Source organism: Balaenoptera musculus, chromosome 1 (assembly GCF_009873245.2).
Source record: "Balaenoptera musculus isolate JJ_BM4_2016_0621 chromosome 1, mBalMus1.pri.v3, whole genome shotgun sequence".
Taxonomy (NCBI): domain Eukaryota; kingdom Metazoa; phylum Chordata; class Mammalia; order Artiodactyla; family Balaenopteridae; genus Balaenoptera; species Balaenoptera musculus.
This window is the reverse complement of record NC_045785.1, coordinates 67,616,495-67,638,876: the sequence shown is the minus strand read 5'-3', so window position 1 is coordinate 67,638,876 and position 22,382 is coordinate 67,616,495. Positions and strand designations below refer to the sequence as shown.

The following is a 22,382-nucleotide window of genomic DNA, read 5'->3' as shown; positions in this document are numbered from 1 at the left end:
AGAATTTTAAAATTAATATAATCAAATCATTGGCCTAATTTTGTTTTATTTCTGATCTTACGAAATTCTTCCTTCTCTAGAAATGTAATAAATAAATAATACTGATCTTAATACTATTTATTTTAGTTTTTCTAAGTTAGATTTAAATAAATTTAACTTTTTATCTCCTCTGGCATTGGTATGAGAATGTAAATGTTTTCCTGCAAATCGGTAATTGTCTCAAGTCTATTTATTAAATAATTTTTCTTTGTTTTGCGTGTTTCATTTTTACATTTTAAATGTTTATATCTTATATTGCTTATTTTTAATCCCAAACTTAAAAAAAATTAGTATTGTTTTTTAGATGATTCTTACTACATGTTTAATATCTTTTGCCCTGGTCTCTTTATTGTGTTTGTTTTCTTATCGATTTTTGAAAGCACTTTATAATTTGAGGATAATAAAAGCTCATTTTGTACAAAACAATGTTTTATAATTCCTTTTGTCAACCAAAATTTGAAATATTATTTTCCCATATACCAGAATTAAGTAGGATTAAATGAAGCAGTTTCTCCTTTCTTGAAAAGATAAAATATGAAACTATGTAAAGGTACAGTACAAGAGGCTGTAAAGAGAAAAACTACTTTGGTAGATTTTGTGGAATTAGAGAAATAAACTTCTAAGATCAACAATTTAGGATGTGTGCTTAAGGTGTTTCTCTCATTAAATAGTAATACACAACTTGACATCATATCCCTTTAAAATATTTAGAAAAAAAAAGTGTTCGTTAGCAGTTCTAGGACTCAAGTTCCAGAATCACAATTCCTTTGTTTTTCAGCTGTTAAGAATGGCGACAATGTTGTGCATTTACTGAAATTAAATAATGAATCTGAGAAATTCTATGTGAGCATTAGTGAGGGCATCCATGCCAAGGAGAGCTTTTTAAATGTTTAAAGTTCTTATTGTTTACGAAGGTGTGGTTTGTTTTTTCCTTTATGAAATAATTATTCAAGATAATAAAATAATTTTTTAAAAAGTGAGATATTTATACTTACTTACACTTTAAAACTGTTATTTTCCAAGCTATTACTTTATTAAATATTGACGAACACTTTCTGTTGGCTACAGACTGGTGTGGTTACATAATTGCTAGGAAGAAAAACCAGATTAACTTTGTGAGTATGAAAGTGTAATAAATATTTGAAAACACGTATGTCCTGTGCTTGGGTATTACATAAAGAGAATTGCAGATGAGGAACCAGGTGTGATGAAATTTCCTTTTACCTTGGATTGGGATTAGATTTATAGGGATTGGAGCATAATATATATCTTTTATTTCTACTAGAATTCTGCTACCCCCTAAGGGGTGAGTTTATTTTTCAAAAGGGCACTGAAGTGGTCCAGGAATAGCAGTTGCTAATTGTGTTCTGGCATTTACTTACCTCCTTACTAATAACTTTTTTTAAAAATTGGACAGAAGTTTAAGGAAAGTAGATACTGCAGCTCATATACACTTCCCCATTAGAAGCAGATTTATGTGTTTCATAAATAGAGTGAAATTTAGCTTGGCTGTATTATAGAGGGAGGTACCAAGATTTTTTCCTCCTGAAAAAGGTGTGTGTATGTATGTTTGTGGGATTTATCTACTGAAAGCCCTTGAGGAGCTTTGTAATACCTATATTAACTCTCTACTCCCCACCCCAAACCTGTAATTCTTCTTTTTTTTTTTTTTTTAATTAATTAATTAATTAATTAATTTTTTTGGCTGTGTTGGGTCTTCGTTTCTGTGCAAGGGCTTTCTCTAGTTGTGGCAAGTGGGGGCCACTCTTCATCGCGGTGCGTGGGCCTCTCACTATCATGGCCTCTCCTGTTGCGGAGCACAGGCTCCAGACACGCAGGCTCAGTAGTTGTGGCTCACAGGCCCAGCCGCTCCGCGGCACGTGGGATCTTCCCAGACCAGGGCTCGAACCCGCATCCCCTGCATTAGCAGGCAGATTCTCAACCACTGCGCCACCAGGGAAGCCCCCAAACCTGTAATTCTTAATCTGAATGGTCTCCGCTAAATTTTTTTTTTTAATAAATTTATTTATTTATTTTTGGCTCTGCTGGGTCTTTGTTGCTATGCATGGGCTTTCTCTAGTTGCGGCGAGCGGGGGCTGCTCTTCATTGTGGTGCGTGGGCTTCTCATGGCGGTGGCTTCTCTTGTTGCGGAGCACAGGCTCCAGGTGTGTGGGCTTCAGTAGTTGTGGCACGTGGGCTCAGTAGTTGTGGCTCGTGGGCTCTAGAGTGCAGGCTCAGTAGTTGTGGCGCACGGGCTTAGTTGTTCCACGGCATGTTGGATCTTCCTGGACCAGGGCTCGAACCTGTGTCCCCTGCATTGGCAGGCGGATTCTTAACCACTGCACCACCAGGGAAGTCCCTAAAAATTTTTAATGTTGCTTTTGCAGTAATACGTTTCATTTCCTGAGGGAGAAATTTCCTCCTCCCCCACTTAAAAAATGTAAATATGATTAGCATATTAATACACACAGAAAGTTCTCCTAAGTGTACAGTTCAGTGAATTTTCACAATGTGAACAAACCTGTGTAATTATTATTGAGAAGTAGAACATTATCAAAACCCCGGAAACTGTCTTGTGCTGTATTGTGGTCATTAACTCCCCACGCCCATGAGAAATCACTATTTTGATTTCTAGTACCATAGAATAATTTTGTCTGGTTTTGAACTTTAACTTCCTTTATAAACATTAATGCATTGTTATCCTGTTTTGATATGAGTAACTTGAGAAATCCTAGAACTTGATCTAGTTTATACCTGGACATCTCAGCACTTAGACATTTTTCTCATGGTATTCATAGTTTTAAGGAACTCTAGAAGGGGACATCAAAGAACCACCTTCTTTGCTTTCAGATTGTGTGGTAGACCCTGTTTGTGTTTTATGCTGTTTGGGCAAACAGGATGCTTTTAATTTCTGTCATTGATGGCCTTCAAGAGTACCTCACCTTTTTTTTTTTTCCTCCTACTTAAAAATTTTGTTTTGAAAACTTTGGTATAGCATTCCTGACAAGTTAATGGCTTTTTGGACTTTTATCCTATGAGTTGGCAGCTTTCTTTTCATTCTTTGAATTCCTTTCAAGCAGTGATTCCCATTCAAATTTTTATGACAGCTACCCTGTAGTATCCGCTGTTATTTCAAAGAATGTCGTGAGTACCCACCCCGCCCCTTCCCTCCCCTCTCATAAAAAGTCTCAGGTTAAGTCATTTTACTTTTAAAATATTTATTTTGTATTTATTAACAGTATAACATTGTGGTATACAGATTATAGATCAAATTATAGACTACTAAAAAATTGAGAGTCAGCTATACCTAGTTAGCAACTCCTTTCAGGCTGGCTTCAAGTGTTAAGTGTAACTTTCTTATGAGAAATTCTCCCTTTGTACTTTCTTTTCTACCCCTCCATTTCACTTTCTTAATTGTAAAGGAAGGCATAGGAAAGATTTATTACTGTGTTCCTGCACATAATTTTTCTTTCATTTAAGTCCCACAGTTAGCCTGGGAGATACACTTAATTTCCTTTATAAACGAATTTTGCTTGCTGTCACTCAGTAATTATTAGGACCAGAATATTATAAATGGCCTGTAGCTGTCAAAATTTGATGTTTTGTTCAAGTATAATTTAAGAGTAACATGTATCTACATTTTGTACCCCAGTGCTCTTTCATTTGCTGAGCTTTTGTGGAAATTAAACGTTATGCAAAAATTGAGACTAATTTCACACAAAAAAATTTTTTTTTTTTTTGCCTGGATATTTTAAATGTTTGACTTTGGGCATCATGTCATAGGAGAACATCTCATGAAGAGTGAAGGAGAAAGTAATTGACTTTTGTAAAGGTTATAGAGTTACCACTAAATTTGAATAAATGCTGTTCTTGGTGAATGAGTCAGGACAATTTCCAGTTTGACCTAAGGCACATTTTTGGGTAGGTACTTTCCTTTCTATAGTTAGCAAAATTTCATGAAGGAAATTTTGATTCGTTTGTAACTATAAGGCAGTTGTTCTCAAACTTTAGCATACATCATAATCGCCTGGAAGTTTTGTTTGTTTTTATTCTTTAAAAACATTGCATGCTGGGCCCCACTCATAGAGTTTCAGGTTTAGTAGGTTAGGAGATCACGCAATACTAGGGTATAGTAAGGGCACCTACATTTAAAAACAAACAAAAACCCCACAGGTGTTTCTGATGCATATCCTAGCTGAGAACCTTTGAGCATTATTTCTTACGATATGGTCCTGGGAATTTCAGTTGGCAATCTGTTAAAGGTGCAAATTCTCTCAAACTCTGGGGTGAAACCTAGAAATCTATTTTAAACTAGCCCTCCAAATGATTCTGGTGTGTGCCAAAGCTTGAGAACCATCCTTGTAACTCAGAAGTGTCCTTCCTTGACACCTGTCTGGGAGCTTGTTAGAAATGGAAATTTCAGACCTTCTTGATAACAATCTCATTTTAACTAGATTCCCAGGCAGTTTGAATGTATATTGAACATTGTGAAGGGCTACTCTAGATGATTTTTATTACCATTATAAAAATAATACTAATTTAAAATTATTGAACATTTGCTGTATGCTAGATACATGTAAATACTGTATTCATTATTATTTGGTCCTCACAACAACCTTGTAGGGATGTTATTTATGTATGTATGTATGTGTTGGGTCTTTGTTGCTATGCACAGGCCTCTCATTGCGGTGACCTCCCCCATTTCAGAGCACGGGCTCCAGGTGCACACGCCTCAGCAGTTGTGTCTCGCGGGCTCCAGAGTGCAGGCTCAGTAACTGTGGTGCACAGGTTCAGCTGCTCTGAGGCATGTGCAGTCCTCCCGGACCAAGGCTCCAACCCATGTCCCCTGCACTGGCAGGCGGACTCCCAACCACTGCGCCACCAGGGAAGTCCAGGGATGTTTACTTTTATCCTCATTCTGCAAATGAGCAAGTTGAGGCAGAGAGGTTAAGTATCTTGCTCAGTGTCACACAGGCATTGAACGCAGGGTTTAGGATATGAACTTAAGCATTCAAACTCTACTTTTGGGGTTTGAGATGCTATCATCAGGACCATTTATATGCATGTATATGTGTCTTCCTTGTTGTTCGAGCTCCATTGTATTGATATATATTCTAATGAATTTTTTGTGTGTCAAATTTTACAATGGAATTTGAATTTTCTTCCAGATCTTATATTCAAGGACTGTTTTTGCTAAAATATTGTGTTTTATATACAGAAACAGAACTGGAAGTAGCTGTGATTTCATTACTTTGGTTTTTAAGAATAGAAATCACTTAAGTTTATTCATCAAGGTGTTATTTATCCAAACTCTTTGTTCCCTTATACTTTTGTGTGCAATTGTAGTAAGGCAGCTCTTACGGGTTAGTGTTTCATTTAAAATTTTGCACAATGATAAGTTCATATATTCAAGAATTGTATTTGTTTATTAAAGAGGACCACAGTTGTAGTTCAGTACTTAGAGGCCCTGATGTGCTGAAACCATACTTGGGGTTCATTTCAAGTAAGCATGCATATTTGCAGAATAATAAATCTAAATGATGGCATTTATTTCAAGGTAATAGTATAAGAAAGCATTCTGGTCACCTTATTAATAATAGATTATTTGGGGAGGATTTGAGTCATATTTTTTAAGTGTATAATTCATTGATTTTTAGTAAATTTACATTGTTGTGCAGCCATTTCCACAGTCCAGTTTTAGAACATTTCCATCAATCTAAATGATTTCTTTTTCTTTTTTTGTCAGTCTCACTTTCAGCTTATTATAGATTTTTAAAAAGTCAGCTGGTGCATTTTAGAAGTCCTTCAATATAGTACCATACTACATTATTAGTAGTAAAAACCTGTGTATAAACGTTAATCCATAAACCTTTTTTTAACTTACTTTTAAGAAATGGAAAAAAAAATACTATTCTAGCTCTTAGTTTCTGTTCACTCTGATCAATTAACTGATTGGCAGGATTCAAAGTGATGTGAATGGTAGTGTTTGGGCCTAGGAAACATTCTTTCATTCACTTAATTGGCTATTCACAATCTAATGTATGAAGAGAGAATGAGGAGAAGAGAAAGAGAAGATAATTAAGGGAAACTATAGTTCCATGATGATATTGACAAATACAGAGTTCTGTTTGGTGGTTGCTTGGTTTCTGGAAAACTATGGTAAGCATTTCTGTTGTCTTGATCTGAACACCTCACAAGAATGACAGTTTTTTTTTTTTTAAAAAACCCTTTTTCGCTACATTGTTTTAAGAATTTTGAGGATGAGTAGCACATTATGCTGAATAAGGTAGTTCAGCCACCTGACTTTTTGTCTCTCTAACCCTGGGTTTTTATGATTGCATATAAGGCTCTTTTAACACAAAAATGTCTGAAAATTACGTGGCATAATGTAATAGAATTTTTACTTTTAATTAAGTGGATTAATTAAACAATACATTAACAATAAAGATTATCAGAGCTTTTGATATATTATTCGCTGGCAGTTTAGTCTCCTGAATGTGGAAGAGAACTCTTGGTATGAAATTGATTCCGACCAACAAGGAAGAACAGTGTGGAATTAACTATTATTGAACATTTGTTTTGGGCAAGTGGACCCATTTTATAGTCTCCTCTTTGTGTTGTAGCAAAAAGAACACAGGCTTGGAATCAGATAGACCTGGATTTAAATCCTGGCTCTAGCACTTAGAAACTCTGTGACTTTAAGAAAATTGCTTATATCTAAGCTCTTGTTTTCCTCAATATAAATGATACATACTTTCTACTTACATGTAGAGTATATAAGGCACTTGATATAAAATAGGTGCTCATTAAATCTGTTCTTTATTGATGTGGAAATGGAGACTCAGAGACGTTTGTTACACGGCTAGTAAGTGACAAATATCTATCTGTCTGATTTCAAAGTCCATGCTTTTCCAAAATACTGTTCTTTGTCTCCTAGATAGAAATGGAAATCATGGGAATCAAAAGTTAGAGACTGTGTCACTTTGGATTTTAAATTATTAGGTAGGAATTCACAGAAAAGCAAGTTTCAGAAAGGTCAGAAAAAAGATTGGTAATGACCACAGATGATGTAGACAATATTGATAGAAGGCACTTAAAAATGAAACATGTTATTTAAAAAAATGGAACATGTATTAAAATTACAAAAAGTTTCCACTGAGGGGAGAAAAGTGCATGAGTCATCCAGAGAAAATATTGTGACTTTCACATAGGTAATTTCTAATAAACTTCAAAAGAAAACGTATCAAGAATACCTGCATTACTAATGGTTTATAACTGATGGTTGATACTAAAATGTGTCAGTAGGAGTATGGGGAGGCTAGAGCTCTGAATGAGTTAAAGTTTGCAAAAAATGCTTAAGCCAACAAAGGAGGGCTTTAAGCTAAACTCAGCAAGATAAGTAAGGAAGAAAGAGGCCCATTCATTGGGGAGATATTAAATAATGACAACTACTCAAATCCTGTTTTACTTCTTTTACATCTAAGAAAATGACTTTCATACTGGAAGGGAGACAGCCTTGTTTAAAGAGGAGACTATTCCATGATTGTTATGTGGTAAAGAGCATCTAGTTTCATTAAATAAATTTAGATCTCTAGTTCTAATGAATTACTTAGAGCAATGAAGCATCATTGTTTCTTTTTTTTTTTTTTTTTTGCATCATTGTTTCTTTTTTTTTTTTTTTTTAATTTATTTATTTATTTATTTGTTTATTTATGGCTGTGTTGGGTCTTCGTTTCTGTGCGAGGGCTTTCTCTAGTTGTGGCAAGTGGGGGCCACTCTTCATCGCGGTGCGCGGGCCTCTTACTATCGCGGCCTCTCTTGTTGCGGAGCACAGGCTCCAGATGCGCAGGCTCAGTAATTGTGGCTCACGGGCCTAGTTGCTCCGCGGCATGTGGGATCTTCCCAGACCAGGGCCCGAACCCGTGTCCCCTGCACTGGCAGGCAGATTCTCAACCACTGCGCCACCAGGGAAGCCCTGCATCATTGTTTCTTGATGTCTGTGACTGTTTTTGGGTGTAAGGAAGACCATTTACAAGTTTTGGTAAAATAATATTGAGTAGTTAACAAATTAAAAAACTTGTCTTTTAAGTTCAACTTATACATTTTATTACTCTATTAATAAATTTAGCAAGTTTCATATAAACTAAGAATATTTTTGTTTTCCTGGGTGGGGGGATGACCCTTTGATTACTATATCTTAGTAATTCTCGTTGAAGAGATTAAATCTCCCTTAAAACACCCTTTCCAGGTAAAATGGCTTTTGTACTTGTTTTCTTTTTCTGTAATACACTTATATATTTGCATGCCTTGTTCCCTCATTTCTTAGGTTCAAATGTCACTTGGTCTAGAGAGGTTTTCCCTGATGAAGGAGTTTCCAAGGGGCATCATTTACATAACTTCCCTGTGAATGATGCTTACTGGTGTGACCCTCTTCATACCATCTAAAAGAGCACTTCCTCCTTTCAGTTTCCCTGGTTTATTTTTCTTCACAGTAATTATCATATTTGATATTTATTGTTTGCCTCTTCTCATTAAAATATGAGATCCACGAAGGCTGAAATTATGTTTTCATAATTCACTGATTTATGTTCACTGATTTAATTCTCAGAGCTTCATGGTGTATGCTCAGTGATTATTTGTTGAATGAATGACTTTATATTGTAAAGTACTTGGAACAATGTTGAGCACTAGGAAAATGCTCTTTGACTGTTAGCTGTTAGTAGCACTACTACTGCTGCTTAACTTCATTACATTCCTTATATTTACACATTAATTATACTGGATTTTATTTTATTTTTTTTAGCACTTTATATACCTTACAGAGTAAATGTAAAATTTCAACAAGCAGGACTTTCCCGGATACTTAAAACTCCTTTAAAATTAATAAGTGGAACTTATAAATATAGTCAGTCATAATTTCTCTTAAGCATTCCAATATTGCTTATTAACCAAACCAAATACTTTATACCTTTAAACTTAATGTCCTAAGACTGAGGTCAGTTACTATTTTAAATTTAGAATTATAAGACTGTCAGATTCTATAATGTTAAAGTTCTCTTAAACACTATAAAAGCTTAAAGAAAAAATACGTAGTTGTAAACTTAACATGGAAATATTAATATTGTGGGTTTGATATATAATACTTAAATTTTAGTAGTATTTAATTCTAATTCACCTTGGCAGAGAGTCACTCACTTAAGGGAATAGTTTTGTTGTCTCAAGCAAGTTGAAATTTCTGTGACACAGTTTATGAACACAGACCAGTTACCATCTCTTGACTGGCTGATTATCAGCCTGACATTGATCGGCTTCGGAAGCTGCCTTTGTCCAGGTGGTTTTTCTCATTCTGCACACGGACACATTGAACCTTTAACAAAAATCGTCCCTATGATATCAGTGGGACTCCAATGCCCTTTGGTTTCTTCTCCATTCAAGTTTAAGGCTTTTTGTAACTGCCTTTTAATTCCATTGCCTGATAAAGTTCTGTAAACCCCACTCAGGTTGTTTCACCCCTTGATTGGATTCCAAGAATTCATTTTCTACCTATTTGGCTAATGCCACAGGTTTTAGATCGTTTAAATGACACAAGGGAACTGAGAGAGATGTTGATAGCTTTTGTTAATTTGTGGTGAATCAGAGTATGCCAGAAGATTAGAAACGACAAAGTCTTATTTTTTTTTAAAAAAAACAGTAGTTTTTGAAATCATTTTCCAGTCCTTGGAGGTAAGGTAGAGAAATAGGCTAGTTCATCAGCATTAAGACCATTACATTAATAGGCGTAAAATAACCTTTCTTAAATACTGGTACAGAGGGATTTATGTCAAACTTAAGAGATGTATCTAAAAAGGCTTTTTTTGTCCTTGTCTATTTTAACATTTTTATTAATACTTTGCATAAATATACAGTTGTGCTTATTTTCTGAACACCTCAACTGGCAAGGATACATGACTAAAAACAGCTTTCAAAATTTTGTCTGCAATCACAGGCAGGAACCTATGGTGTGAGTTACTTAAAAGTGAAGAATTTCTGAAAAAGTATGGAATTCGATTGAAAAAGTTCTCTGAGTAGAATTCTATTCAGTTCACCAATTTTAAGGAATTGTACTAGAGAATAAAACATGAATTGCACTGTTCCCTCAAGGAGCCTGTAATCAAGTAAGGAATATACACACATCAAACTATACATTGTAAATTCTGTGATAGAAGATTTAAGTGTTATGGGAACAAAAGAGAAAGCATTTAATTCTGATGGATCATTGAATTGGGTTTTGAGGAAGAAAAGTTTTCTAGGAATTGAAGATGGGAGAAAGTCATTGTGGTGTTTTGTTTGTTCTTTTTTTTTTTTTCTAATGAGGGGACTGAAAAATCAGCCAGGGCTCTGTTTATTAAGACATATATTTGTGAACAGATAAATAATACATTGGAGTAGGAGATTAATTAGGCTATTACAGTTATTTAAATGGGGTGATGATGGCCTGACCTGGAGCAATAACAATAGGACAGAAAGAGTAGAAAGTTTTTTTCAGGACATTTCAGAAGTAGAAGAAGTAGGGTTTATTGATTGTATACTGATGGGAAAAGGAAAGAGTTAAGATGTCTCAAAGTTTTTTAGTTTGGGTGATTAGATATATGTCCTTTAGATTGTTGACATAGGGAGGAGATAGTTTTTTGGAGGTAGAAAGAAAATGACTAGGGATTTGTACTTGTTGAATACAACTATTGGGATATCTAGATTGAGAGCTCAGAATATGCCAGTCTGAAGTTTTTGGTGTTGGTTGGGGCTAGAAATATAAAACTGTTTATAGATTAAATTTATCTGAAAGAGTTTGACTTCACCTATGGAGAGAGGGTTAGAAAGGGTGGGACATGTACATTTTGTAGGGAGCAGAGAGGAGTCACATTGCATGAGAAAATGGAGGGGAAAAGCCTTAGAAAATTTATCTCAGAGGTAGGAGGAAATCTAGAAGGAAATGCAGGTCAAAGATGGGAGTTTCAAAGGAAGGAGAGAAGTGATGACTTGATTAAAAGCTTCAGGGGGATTTAAATGGTGTGGCCACTGAGAAGAGAAACCTTTGCAACTGGGGGAAGAACTAGCTGGATTTGATAGACAATTTTAGGAGTTTGGTTTTGCATAATCTCAGAGATCCAACAGTGTGAGTTGTTTAAAAAAGAACAAAACAAAACAAATGAGGTACCAGGTTGTATTAATGGGATTATGTCCATAATAAGGGATATGCCGTAATATGTATTCCATGTTGGTTAGAACGTGTTTACAATGTTGGCCTTGCTTCTAGAAGCTGCATTTTAAGAACAGTAAATGAAAAATTGAATGTGTCAAGAGGAGGGTAACCAGATGATGATGAAGTGTCTGAGAACCTTTGAAGGAGTTTGGAGTGCTTACTGTGGAGAAGGGATGACTTGGTTGGAATGGGTGGAGAACGGGAGGTGGCAGCTATTTTCAGGTAATGAAGGGCTGTAATGAAGTTTCATAGAATGGAACTAGATCCAGGTATACTGCCAGACTTTTTTCCTTAACTGGGATATTCTTTTAAAAAATCACAGTTACAATGATCAAAATCAGGAAATTTAACATTAATATAATATCTAATTTATAGTCCATAATCAAATTTTGTCAGTTATCCTAATAATTACTTTCATCGCTTTAAAATCAAGGATCATGCGTTGTATTTAATTATCCTGTCTTTCTAGTCTCCTTTAATCTGGAACAGTTCCTCAAATTTCTTGACCTTGGCATTTTTGAAGAGTTTAGGCCCGTTATTTTGTTGAATGTACCTCAATTTGTGCTTCTGATGTTTCCTTTTGTTTAGATTCAGGCTATATGTACTGATACCTTCAATTCCAGTCACTGCAGTGTGTATTGCATTTTTCCACCCTGACATATTTGTAACTCTCTTCTCCAATAAAGGTAATTAAAAGGTTTTTTTTTTTGCATCATGTTTAAAAATACCCTGTTACCGCTTTGAACTGCTCAAAAACAGAGAAGGGGATATCTTGTGAGTTTAGAAACTCCCCTGAATTGGATAAAGGAAACTGACAACATTCTACAATGATCTCATTTTATTCATATGATAATTATCAATATTAAGATTGGTATGCTTTCCTCTTTTATACAAGAGAAAATCTCTCCTCAGAGAATTGTAGTTTGTTACCAAATATCTAAATATAAAGTCCATATTCATTTTCCTCTAAGTGTCAAAAAAGCTGTTAGGGTGTGTCTTCAGGGCTGAATAACATGAGGGTGTTTTCAATCATTGCATTGGAAGTTTGCTTTTTGTATGTGTGCCATTGTTAACTGCATGCTTTTCTGAGTGATTTTTATGAGGGGATCCAGCGATTTTTTTTTTTTTTTTTAGAGTTAAAACAATTAATGCTCAATTTATTGATGACAAATTAGGGTGGCAAATGCACTTAGAGTACATATGGAATTTGAGTTCCTGAATTATCCCAGAAAAGTTTTTATAAATGAAAAATATATGTTTTGTTTATATTGTGTGTTCATAAATGTGTGGTTCCTGTTGGAACAGCTATTGCTAGATATAAATTGGAAGAAATGGAGATTAGCCCAGAATGATTGGAAACTTGGATTTGGTCACAATGATAGTATAAAGGGAAGGGAAGAAGAACGATAGTTGGGCTCTAAAATAATGGGATAGAAGTAATTGTGGCCTGTTACTTAAGAGGCATACCTTTACCTGCTAGAAAATGAAATGTGCCTCTTCATTATTATTGGTCCCTATTGATATATCTCTACTGTAAGTTTATTCTTCTAGCTTCTTGTATATAGGAGTGTTAATTTCAAATGTAATAAACTTTTTCAAAACGTTTTTGTTGCGGTATAACATAAATATGAAAAACACATCATCATTAAGTATAAAGGTCAGTGAATTTCCAGAAACTGAACCAGCAACTAGATCAAGAAACAGAACATTAGCAGTACCTCCTTTCTTTCTTTTCTTCCTCCCTCCCTCCCTTCCAAAAAAAAAAAAAAGAAAAATATATATATATATACATGGCTGCACCAGGTCTTAGTTGCAGCATATGGGATCTAGTTCCCTGACCAGGGATTGAACCCAGGCCCCTGCACTGGAAGCACGGAGTCTTACGCACTGGACCACCAGGGAAGTCCCAGCAGTACCTCCTTTCAATCACTTTCTACTTCCCCATGCCAAGGGTAACCTTTATCTTGACTTCTGATAGTATAGATTAGTTTCTCTGATTTGAACTTTATGTAAATGATATCACATAATGTTAATTTTCGAAAGATTTTAAACCTAAATGTTTTTACTACTTTTGTTATGAAATCATAGAATCATAAAGTTTTATCCTTTCACTTCTAGGGAAAAGATTATCTTTTATATTTGTATGATTAGTTTAAAATGTGAGTCTGCGCTAACTTTTCCATCGATTTATAGAAAATTTCATAGCTCTGTATGGTGAAGTTTATGCTGACATTTCTGGAGAAAAGAACAAAAATTACATTAATTTATTTCTTCTGGATAAAGATAAAACTTTTTTTAGTGAAAAATAAAATCATCAGAAGTGGTTTAGTTATAAAGCAGGGTTTAATTTGGAATATCCAATTTAGGTGTTTTCTATAAGATTTTGATGAACATACTGATTGGGAAAAGGGGTATTATTGTAGAAAGAGAGGTATAAAAAGATAAAGGACATTAATGTGATCCAGTGTAGGCTCATCCCTAGTCCTAGGGGTGGAGTATATTATCCAGGCTAAAGCCGGATCAGCTCACCACTGGCCAAGTGATTGGTTCATGAGAGATGAGCACATGACTGAAGTTAGTCCAATCAGAGTGAATCTCAAGACTTCACTGTTACTGGAGTGTAAACGCAATAAAAGTAGGGACCTTCCTTACCTGTCTTATTTCCACTGCTTCCACAACATCTAAAACAAAGTAGATAATAAATATGTTTGAATGTTAAATATCCAAAAATGGAGCTAAAAGTGGAATAAAAACTGGATTTTAATGACATCGAATCCCTGTACCTCAGCTAAATCTACCCCTAGGTCATTCAGTTACTAAGTCAGTAATTTTCCTTTGTTTGCTTATACCCGTTTGAGTTTGGATTTCTCTCACTTGAAACCAACAGGTAATAGGGAAATAGGCAGGACAAGAAAAAAAAAGATAAAAAGACTTTAGAGATAAGCGTTTGATATTAAAACCAGAAATTAGACGTGATAAAGGAGAACAGCGTAAAACTCTGTCTTTTAGTAGGGAAGCTGGATGACACTTGTCATCTTTTTTTTACCCCCCCCCCCCACGATGTCCTGTGTTCCTTGGTAAATAATCTTTTACACTGGGGTTTCTTAACAGTGGGCAGTTGGGCCGTGACCTCAAAACAATGGAGTGAACTGGCCTTTGGCAGTGGTTCCTGAGAGAGATGTTTAGTCTGAAGTTCTGATAATCAGCCATTTGGCATTCGGCACCTATGTGTTTCTCTGGTAAACATTGCTGCCTCAATGTCAAGTTACTCAGTGGTTTTTCAGATAAGAAAATGTTCCTTAGGTAAATTGAAATACCTTAGAATCAGTATTTATAACCATTCTGTAGCCTTGAGCAGAATATCAGAACACCTTCACAGAACTTCTAGCAAGTGTCCCTTTTAACCTTTATTGATTTCTGCCATATTTATGACACGCCATCTTCAGTTTTTTGTTTTTTCTCCAAGATGTGCAGGAATTGGAAAAAAAAAAAAAATCTTAGACCTTCTTCACTGCCACACACTTTCTTTGAAATGCAGTTTTTTCTTTTTTAAATCAGAATATCAGATTAAACTTTTTTAAAATTTAAAAAAGTTGATTAGGTTTATTAGAAAACATTAAATGGAATAATAAATTGGTTAGCCTAAATCTAAAATCGTCTTTCATTAGTAACATTAAAACACTTAAAGCTACACCAAGTGATAGCAAATTATTGTAGTATAAGCCACCTTTCTATATAAAATATGCTTAATAAGGATATTTTAATGCATTATTTTGTAGTCACCTTAAATTTAGAAGTTTTAACATATGCAGCTTTATATTAACAAGTATAAAATATAAAAGCTTTATCTTAAAAGCAACTTGATGGTGTTCATCACAACCCTAAAAAAGTTCACATCCTAGGACCCGATAAATCTGTTTTAAACAAGTAGTCAGGGATGCAGAAATGTACAGAATGTACAAGGACATTCATCAAAGGGTTATTTATAATCAATAATAAAATATCAGAAGTAGTCTAAATGTCCTAACAGAATGGATATGGTTGAATTAGGGACTACTTACAAGGTTCTTCTATATCCATTAACAATTTTAAGACTTAACCATGTGACATGTTAAGTGTGTGTGAGGCAGGATGTAAAATTAAGAATATGAATGTGAATTTTGACTTTAAAAATGCACATATAAATAGGAATGGAAAGGAATACACTAGTATATTAAGTGGTTGTTGAAATGGGTTAAACTATATTTGTACTTTACATTAAGGATGTGTCTAATGATGATTGTATAGTAATTATTCATTTAACAAATAGTATTGGACATCAAGCTCTGACTAGGCTCTGGATTATAAAAGAGAAGAAAACAGACAAAGTCCTTCTAGTGGAGATTATATTTAAGTTGTGGGAGGTAGCAAGCAAATATTCCATTGAACCTTATTAAAAGGCTGTTATTTGATCATTTTTGACCTATTAACTAGAAGTTTCATATGATTTAAACATATCTCAGATGGTGATAAGTGCTGTCAAAAAAACTGGAAGTAGGGTAAAGGGGATGGAGATTGTGGTTCTGTGGAGGCAAGGAGTGGCTATCAGGGAATATCATATGTAGGTGATCAGGGAAGCCTGATACAGTGATATCTGAGCAGAGGACTGAAAGAAGTGAGGGAATTAACCAGAAAAGTGTTCCACACTGATGTAACAGTAAATTGAAGTCCAGAAGCCTGCAGTTGTATACTGTGCTCTATGCTTGTGAGAATGCTTTACCATGTTTTTGCAGTATCATGTGTTCTAAACACATGATCCTAGTTTAGGTCAATTATATTAGCACATTAAACTTTCTTAGCCAGAAAGATAGAATTAAGATATAATTATCTTCTATGTGTTTTTTAGGTATGTGTATTTTCTGGATAACAGTTCCCAACTCTTCCCCTATAAAACTTCTCATTTATTATTTCCCCTCTAATCTATATTTTCAAAGGTTTTTACTAAAAAAATTGCATTATTAATACTTATGATCAGCACTGAGATAACTAACGTGGCCATATAACTTTCTAGTCAAGAAACAGGTAGACTGATAAGAATGTAAATATGGTTGATTTTCATTATATGCAGGTTTTGAATTTATGAATTCACCTACTTGCTAAAATTTATTTGTAACACCAAAATCAATACTCCTGGAGCTTTCATGGTCATTCACAGACCTGCAGAGTGGTGAAAAATTTGAGTTGCCCAAGGCACATGTTCGTAACTGAGGTTGAACAAGGTCATGACCTGCCTTCTTTCAGCTCGCATACTGTAAACAGTGTTCTTTTCATGGTCTGTTTAGTGCCATGTCTTTCACATTTTTGTGTTTTTTGGGGTGAGATTTTGCTGTTTAAAGTGACCTCCAAGTGTCGTGCTGAAGTGCTGTCTAGTGTTCCTAAGTGCAATAAGGTTGTGATGTATCTTACAGAGAAAATAGAAAATATGTGTTAGACAGGTTTCATTTTAGTACTAGTTACAGTGCTGTTGGCTGTAAGTTCAATGTTAATGAATCAACAATATATATTAAATAAGGTGTATTTAAACAGAAACATGCATAAAACAAGGTTATGTATTGATCAGATGATGAAAATGTGACCAGAGGCTTGCAGGAACTTAACTCTGCATTTCCCTTGGGAGAAAGGGTTCAGTATTGGCTAATTCAGTGTTTTGTGGCAACTTTATGGAACATAACTACTGTGAATAATGAGAATCAACTATATGAGACTTGTTATGGCAGTTTTAGGTTTTTGAAATATCAAAACTAGCTTGGGAACTCCTTAACCTCTATAGATTCTTAAAGGTGGTGGAGCATCCACTTAGAGGTGGATTAGTATACTGGTGAAATTTTTTTGTCCTCTCTGAGATAATTGACAGTAAAAATTCAAGAACTTAGAGGAATTACTAGAGATCTGATAAGATTTCAAGGGTTTTGCATTTTGATATTCAGCCCTTGATGATGATATCAAAAAATATTTCTGGGAGGACTCTGTCCTGAGAGAAGAATGGTAAAATGTCCTAATTCAATATGACTCTTTACCGTAGTTTGTCTCCTGTTGATTTTTTATTTGCTTTTAAGATTTTTCCTAGTCTTTTAAAAAAAATTTAATTTTATATTGGCATATAGTTGATTAAAAATGTTGTGTTAGAAGACTTTTCGTAGTCTTCATTGTTGGTCCTTGATTGTTGTGTTGACCAAAACCATTGAGAATTCTTAGGACAGATGGAACATGTCTTTTAGAAAGGGTTAAGTAATCATTTGTTACCTGTGACTGGCTTTTAAAGAAACTGACATTACATAACATCCTTAAAGATAAAAATCACTGAATAAAATTAATGGAAATTTAGCCTTTTCTCTAAATTTAACTAATTGATAAATTCATAACCACTCTAGAGCATTGCAGAATTTGAATTTAAAATCATTATAAATATAAGACTTTTAAAAACTGAAGTATAGTGGATTTACAATATGTGTAAGACTTGTTTTTAATATTTTAAAAAAGCACTTACAATCGTAATTATTTGTAACCATTTTCAAAATGTTATGTACAGCTAGGCAGCTCTGAAAGATAGTTTTAGTGAGGAATATTACTGAAAGGAAGACATTTATACAAATTGAAGTTAATAGAGGGATCTTTACATCAGACATTTCACATAGGCCTTGCTGAATTATTAATACTTACGTTACAAATGTTTACTGAAGGTGAACCATTGTACAGAGCTGAGATTTTATCTTAATGATGGTAAGTGCATAGTAACATAACGTGCTCAGTTAATGTATCTTGAAATGAATCAGTCTTGCTAGTCCAAGAATCATTTCCAAACTAGTCTGTTCCATGAACAACCAAGCTAGTTTGGACCTCAGAATGATGTATAGATGCATTCGCATTTCATTTTTTGAAAGTCATCAGTCAACTAAGGGAATATTTTTGACTTATGAAGTTGAAAAGTTCAGATTGTTTATCTCGCTTCAGGCAGAACTAAATCAAACTGTTTAAATGATGGCCCTTTAGGGCTCTTTTTCCTTCTTTTGCTTGGCCACGGGGAGTTTCAACCTTATTTTTTGCTACTCTAGAGAAAAATCCTATCTGTTAGGCTATTTCATTAGCCATATAAACAGATCTCATGGAGGAACTGTGATTGGTGCTGCTTGCGTCATATGCTCTGTGTGTGTGTGTGTGTGTATGTGTACATATACATATATACATGTAGATGGGGTCAGCCATGTTTAAATCAACTGTATCAACACACATTAGTTTTACCTGTTCTTGAACTTTATATAAATGGAAACATACAGTATGTACTCCTTTGTGTCTGTCTTATTTGGCTAAACATTATGCTTATGAGCTTTTTATTGTTGCATGAACTTTTAGCTTATTTTCATTGTTGTATACTATTTCATTGTGTGAATAATCAACAAGTTATATATCTATTGTTGATGGGCATTTAGGTAGTTACAAATAGTGCTGCTATGAACGTTCTTATACATGTCTTTGGATGAACATATGCATGCATTTCCCTTTTTTCCCCCATATGTATGCATTTCTATTGGCTGTATACCTAGGATTGAAATGATTGGGTCAGATGGTGTATATTTATTGAACTGTAGATATTGACAGTTTTCCAGAGTGGTTATATCAGTTTACACTCTTGCCAGTAGCGTATCAGAGTTCTGGTTGCTCCACATTCTTGGTCAATTTTTTTTTTTTTTTTTTTTTTTTTCGTGGTGTTGACTTGTGGGATCTTAGTTTCCCGACCAGGTAATGAACCCGGGCCCTTGGCAATGAAAGCGCCAGAGTCTGAACCACTGAACCGCCAGGGAATTCCCTCTTGTCAATTTTTGTTTTGCCTTTTTAAAAAATCATAGTCAGATGGTTTTGATTTTTGTTTCCTTGATGAATAATGAAGTAGAGCATCATTTCATGTTTATTGGCTAATTGGCTTTCATTTTTTGTGTGGTCAAATCTTTGCCTGTTTGAAAAATATTAGGTGTGTATCTTGTTCTTATTGGTTTATAGGAATTTTTAAAATATATTGGAACATGAGTCCTTTTTTGATTGAAATATACATTGCAAATATCTCTTCCCACTCTGGATTGCCTTTTCATTCTCTTAATGGTATCTTTTGCTGAACAGAAGTTCTAAAATTGTAACATAATCCAGTTGATCCATTTTTTTTCTTTTTTCTTTTCTTTCTTTTCTTTTTTTGTTTTTTTTTTGGCCGCAACACGATGGAGATCTTAGTTCCCCAACCAGGGATCGACCCAGTGCCCCCTGCAATGGAAGCAGTCCTAACCACTGGACCGTCAGGAAATTCCCAGTCCATTTTTTCAAATGCTGCTTTCTGTGACCTGTTCAAGAAAATCTTTGCCTGTTCCAAGATGATGAAGCTGTTCTCGTGCTAAGAAGTTTTTAAATTTTTCTAAAAAGTTTAAAGAAGTTTTTTTTTTTAAATTTATTTATTTATTTATTTATGGCTGCATTGGGTCTTCGTTTCTGTGCGAGGGCTTTCTCTTGTTGCGGCAAGTGGGGACCACTCTTCATCGCGGTGCGCGGGCCTCTCACTATCGTGGCCTCTCTTGTGGAGCACAGGCTCCAGATGCGCAGGCTCAGTAATTGTGGCTCACGGGCCTAGTTGCTCCGCGGCATGTGGGATCTTCCCAGACCAGGGCTCGAACCCGTGTCCCCTGCATTGGCAGGCAGACTCTCAACCACTGCGCCACCAGGGAAGCCCTAAAGAAGTTTTTTACCTTTCCCATTTAGATCCGTAGTCTGTCTGAATTGATTTTTGTGTATGGCATGAGGTAGTAGTCAAATCACATTTTATTCCATATGGATATCTAGTTGACCCTCTGTAATCTATTAAAGAAAACCTTTCTTTCCCCACTGTACTATAGTTTTACCTTTGTCATGAATCAGATGACCATATTTGCTCATACCCCTTTTGGTTAAAAAATAAGTAGCTGTTTCTTTTAAATATTTAAAAATACTGTCATGACTAAAATCCAGTCAAACTATAGGTAATTATAGAAGAAGCAATTTTAATTTTGATCTTACAGATCATTTGTTTGATCATGTTGTGTCAATATTAACTATTTAATTGGCTTGCTTCTCTTAAGTTTTCTATTCTAGGAGACAAATAGGAGATAAATACAATGAAGGGCACTTTTCGTATCAAGCCTTAGGCGCTGTCTTGTCTTCAGTCTTCACACCTTTCCAAAGATGGAAATCTTTTCCCTCTTCATGAACAGAGAGAGGGAATGAGTTTGCAGGAGAGACTGAATGACTTACAAAGAAGTATAAAACTCTCTTCTAGTTCTCTGTTAAATGATGTCATTCATTAAACAAGAAGCATATGCAGAAAACAGTAATGGACCTGTCAAAATACCTTCTGCGTTTGATTAGCACTGGGATATTCTCACAGACTTCATGTAAGTAGGGTAATGTTGTTATTGATATTCTTAAGTAAATCTATATATATTTTTTTAATTTTATTTATTTATTTATGGCTGTGTTGGGTCTTCGTTTCTGTGCGAGGGCTTTCTCTAGTTGCGGCAAGTGGGGGCCACTCTTCATCGCGGTGCGCGGGCCTCTCACTGTCGCGGCCTCTCTTGTTGCGGAGCACAGGCTCCAGACGCGCAGGCTCAGTAATTGTGGCTCACGGGCCCAGTTGCTCTGCGGCATGTGGGATCCTCCCAGACCAGGGCTCGAACCCGTGTCCCCTGCATTGGCAGGCAGATTCTCAACCACTGCGCCACCAGGGAAGCCCAGTAAATCTATATTTTAACTTCTGGTAAATTTGACTGTTGACAGCCATTGGGAGGAAGTATTAACATAGGGCATGTATCATCTGTTTATTAAATATAACCTCTCTTGTTTTCTTCTGGAAGGAGTTCTTCATTCACAGTGTTTATAGAATTAATACCATAATGTAGAGAGCCACATAGTCTCATAAATTGAACTCTGGTTTGAGCAATAAGACCTAGGCTCAAATTCTGGCTTTATTAGTTGTGTGATCGTAGGCATTTCTTGAGTTTGTTGCCATATGCTACAGGAAATGAATATCATGCCTATCCTGTATACTTTTGAGATTGTTGTGAAGGTATAATGAGAAAGTTGTTATTGTAAAGCACAGTATCAAAGTGGTTAAGACTCTTTTCTGCCACTTAATTATCTGTGTAATGTTGAAGAAAATATTTAACTTTTCAAGCCTTAGTTTTCTCATGTGTAAAATGGGAATAATAATAGGACCCCCCTCCCCCCAGGTTTTTGAGAGTTTTAAATAAGATGATGAATATAAAGTATAGTGCCTAGCATTGGACATAATACATGTTAACAATCATTATTATGTGTATCTATTGATTATGTAATATGTACTGGAAGTACTTTATATAAATTATTTCATTTAATTCTCAGGATAATTCTGTGTGGTAGGAATGCTTTTTCCCCATTTCACAGGTGAGGAATGAGTGTCAGTTAATTGCTCAAGGTCACATAACTAGTAAGTAGTTTAGTTTGGATTGGAACCTGAAACTCTCCTCCCACCCCAACACCCAGTATATTAAGATTCCTTTCAAATATATGCTGTAGGTACCTTTACACCGTATAGATGAATCACCTTTGATTCATGTTTACAGATTTTTTCAAAGACTGATTTTGAGTTTTCCAGTGTTTTCAAATATCTTTTATTCCAGTCTTCCTAGGTTTCTTTAATTTGCTTGGTAGACTAGAACTTCTACTACAGAAATAAACATGCTTTGTTGATATGTAGTTAAGAACAGTTAATAGTTTGTTTATAAGCCACTAGACTCCTTGAGTCTGGCTGACTTAGCTATTACAAAGTGACTTTAGACTTTGCCTCTGGTAAGGGAAAAATACGCTGATTTTATCCTCTGTTTGTAAGGAGCTTACTTCAAGTTGAAGTGCAAAATTGTAATTGACTTTCTAGCCAAGGGAAGAAGGTCAGAAGACCCCAAAATGAAAAAGTACCTAGCTTTAAATATTTCTGGTTGAAGTCTTTTGATGCTGTGTCTGGGAAAATTGAAATAGATATTGTTTTCAAGGGAAATTTGGAGAACTCTATTGAGGT

At 35.1% G+C, this 22,382-nt stretch overlaps 1 protein-coding gene across 11 annotated transcripts in view; it reads left to right on the top strand.

Moving 5' to 3' along the window:
* ZZZ3 (zinc finger ZZ-type containing 3) overlaps nt 1–22,382 on the top strand; it is a 113,674-nt gene that overhangs the window by 5,696 nt on the left and 85,596 nt on the right. For 2 of the 11 annotated variants that reach the window (XM_036825042.1, XM_036824985.1), the window contains exon 2: nt 20,413–20,724. The exons of 7 other annotated variants lie outside the window; for them this stretch is intronic. The gene's annotated coding sequence lies outside the window, so the exon portion shown is untranslated. Of the gene's footprint in view, nt 1–10,028; nt 10,194–11,332; nt 11,501–11,866; nt 11,965–20,412; nt 20,725–22,382 lie in introns of those variants that run through there. 2 more of the 11 variants (XM_036824975.1, XM_036824996.1) reach the window with 2 other exon arrangements.